Source organism: Capsicum annuum, chromosome 5, assembly GCF_002878395.1.
Source record: "Capsicum annuum cultivar UCD-10X-F1 chromosome 5, UCD10Xv1.1, whole genome shotgun sequence".
Lineage (NCBI taxonomy): Eukaryota > Viridiplantae > Streptophyta > Magnoliopsida > Solanales > Solanaceae > Capsicum > Capsicum annuum.
In genome coordinates this window covers 205,087,001-205,090,786 of record NC_061115.1, presented here as the reverse complement: position 1 = coordinate 205,090,786, position 3,786 = coordinate 205,087,001, and the positions used below count along the sequence as shown (strand labels likewise).

The following is a 3,786-nucleotide window of genomic DNA, read 5'->3' as shown; positions in this document are numbered from 1 at the left end:
ATGGACATTTGATGTCCAGTCGGGTAAAAAAATGTCACTTTATGACCATTTCCTATTCTTTCCTAATTTGAATCATTTTGGCCTACGTAGTCCATATACAGTATATATGCAGTACTGATACAATCTATATACAGTACAAATACAGTATTCAACTTGGGTAACTCAACCCTTTTAAAAGTATTTCAATTTTTTTTTTGCTATAAATTTTTTAACTGATCAAATATTCTACTTTTTTTATTGTTTAGAAATAATAATTAAATTATATAAAAATGATATAATTGTTAAATAGAATATGTATCTATATAAGATATATGTATAAAAATTGAATAGTTCTATCAAATATGTATATGTATAAAATATATAAAAAAATATATAGAAAGTATATGAAAATTATATAATTATTGTATAAAAAAAAGTACATAGTTATTATATAAATTGTGTATCAAAGATGTATAATTTTCGCAGAGAATATTTATATGTATAAGATTTGTATAGAAATTATATAGAAGGTGTATAGAAATGGTATAGAACAAGCCAATAAATTGAAATGGCTAGAAAGTGAAATTTAAATTCCATAGACATTTTCATGAAAATAGTTTAATTTGAAGTGTTGTTTCTATCCTTTCCCCTTATTCTTGTGCAACAGTAATTATTGCATTAAATTAATTATCACATATCACATTTGACATTATAAAGACAAATTACATACAGTAGATGTCATTATAACAATAAAAAATATGTCAGTTGATATTAGAAAAAATATTGAACAACCAGTTATTTATAATGGTAACAACATAAATAAGGATTTGAATGTAGATCGAAATCTTTCATAAGAATAATATAGTGAAAATTATCTTGTGTATACTTATTAAACTGTTTCGTGTATGAAATCTGTATAAAATTTGTATGAAATGAGTATAATAATTGCAGAAGTTGGTATAGAAACCGACTTTCATCAAATATTATACGTGATTATTTATTTTAGTGTATGAAATAAATATACAAACTTGTATTTTTTGAATTATTTCGTATATGAAATCTGTATAATATCAATATTACATTCAAGGTTTATAAAATAGTTTCTTACATGTTATATTTATATGGAATGAGTATAATCTGAACGTGATATTCAATTAAGAAGATATACTTAAGATTATAAATTGAATGGAGTCATTTTATAAAATATTTCCTAACATGTCATATTTGTATGAAATTGATATATAAATTGACATTTATGGATTGCGATATTCAATTTAGGTGATATCAATTTATATATTCATTCCATACACTATATGCTTGTCTCTTTGAATCAAGATTCTATCTTATCTACTTTTGTGTTAAATTAACACTGTCATCTTTTATACTGAAAAAAAAAAGAATCAAGATTTATAAAAAAAAATTGCAATAAATCTAGTTGACACAAACTTAATTGATATCCAATTTATTCAACGATGTAAAATACGAAATAATTGTTAATTAGCATAACATTGAATAAAAAATTGCTTAAATACCAAAACTAAACTTTGTTCATACCAACAATGATAGAAAGACAACAATAATGAGCATAAAAAAAATATTAAAATACAATATCCATGTCTATGTATGCCTTGTTTTTTAAGGACAGTTGAACTAACAATGTCTCTCAAAATCTTTGGGCCATCGAGTCTGCTCGTAACATTGCTAGTCACATTATTTTCACTTATCGCACCATCATCTTACTTTTGTTCTTTGAAGTTGTGTCTATCCTCGGTTGTATTGTAATTGCATCTACTAATCATTTGTAGTTTGTACTTGCAGCATACATAATCCCGTCAATATCAAAGTTCCTAGGTATACCTGTTTCAACAACTATTATATAATTCTTGCTTTGATCATGCAACCCATAAACATACAATGACGAATTTTACAAAATTCAACATTCTATCAATAACGAATTTAAGAAAAACATAAAAAAAAATAAAAATTAATTCTTTAAATACGTTTGATTTCTAAATATGAATTTGCTAAATAATGTAACATACCTGAAGAATCTCATCTCCCCCCATGACATATCATGATTGAATGCAAATAATCAAAATTCATTTTTTAATAACACAACAAGAACCTATGTTTGCTTTTCCTTCAAAAAAAAATCTCAAAAGTTGCATAAAACAAAAAAAAAAAACTGAATTTGATTTACTGGAACAGTAAAATCACGTTGAAAAAAAGATAAAAGTGTATAAAGATGAAAACTTTTAGTGGAGGCATTAAAATAGGAGGAAAACTAACGGTTAGGGAGATTTGGGGAAGAGATTGATATCAATTGTTAAGGTTAACTACATTTAAGGAAGGAACATTGTGAATTAGTTATTTAAATCTTTATTTTCCTTTTCCGTAATTATTTTGTATGCCTTTTTAAAAAATGAAAAATACATTTTTAAGTATTCTTTTAAAATGAAAATTGCTACAATTTGAAAACTAAAAAAAGTTGCTATAACTTACAATAATCAATCTAATAAGTTGATTTAGTTAATTTCCCCATCGCAACAGGAGCATACCTAAGTGGAGTCATTAAATTTACGTGAATTCATTCTTTTTTCCTTCAATAATATATTAGTGGAATATTTTTTAAAAGATGCTTTCTCCGTTCAGTTTTATTTGTCATATTTTGACTTGACACATTCATTAAAAAAAACAATTAATAACATATTTATTTTATCATAATACTCTCATTAAATGATATTTACATTGTGCCTAGAAATTAATTTAGAAAAAAGACAATTAATGCTATAAATAAAATAAAAAAAAAATTATCTTTTCTTAATATGTCAAAATGACAAGTAAAAGTAAAAATATAATTAAACAATTAGTGATAGATAAAAGCAAACGAAGAACGTATTTAAATATAAATTTGTAAACTCACATTTAAAATATTTTCATAATAATATATTCATATCCTCAAAATCTCAAACGCCTCTAAATAGCAAGAAGTAAGTAACATGGACGTATTGGCTACACTACTTTCTTGCCTCTAAATAGCAAGAAGGAAGTAACATGCACCTACTTGCAAGAAGAGTGAAAAAAAAAAAAGGGCTTCCCAAAGTCGTTATCCATTGCGCCGTAATGTTGAGCAATATTCAATTTTAATGTTGACCAACGTCTTTTATCCCGAAACACCAATAATATACAAGGAATATTATTCAATATATAATTATATAAACAATGTTTTTATTTTATATGTAAGGATATATTAGAAGTGCAAAGTCTGTGTCAGCACGGGGCCAACAGTAGAATATGTGGATTACAATTTTTAAGTTTTAGGATTTATTTTGGAGTAGAAAGTTTGAGCAATAGAATATTTTTATTAGTATGATTGAGCTGAAGGGATCACAAGTGAAACCTTTTTTTAACCTTCTTGTTAATTTTGCGATTAGAAATATAAAGAAAGAAGAGGCGTAAATCTGATTAGGAGTTAATTTTGGAATAGTATATTAATTAAATACGGGATGCTATATTTGCATATGCAAAATATGATATTATTAAATATTATTGGATAGTGCATTATATTTATCTTTCACAATAATGAAATTTTACTAGATATTTTTCTTTATTTCTTTTTAACTTGATACATATTGACCCAACATAAATTCTAAGAAAATATTCATTAGAAATTTATTTTATTAAATTGAATTTATTAATTTTGTACTTTAAAAATTTAAAGTTAAGTTTAAATATTAGTATTTCTATATAAGAAAAAAATAATTTTAAAATTTAAATTTACTAAAATAAATAAATAAAAGGATTAAT

General features: G+C 24.2%; 1 long non-coding RNA gene across 1 annotated transcript; it reads right to left on the bottom strand.

Annotated features, from left to right (window-relative positions):
• Positions 1-1,784: 1,784 nt before the first annotated feature.
• On the bottom strand, positions 1,785-2,200 carry LOC107872626. The gene is made up of 2 exons (XR_001674937.2): positions 2,022-2,200; positions 1,785-1,836 (listed from the first exon to the last, which is right to left on the bottom strand). It is a non-coding gene; the product is annotated as an uncharacterized LOC107872626 (long non-coding RNA).
• Between the last annotated feature and the right edge of the window lie 1,586 nt (positions 2,201-3,786).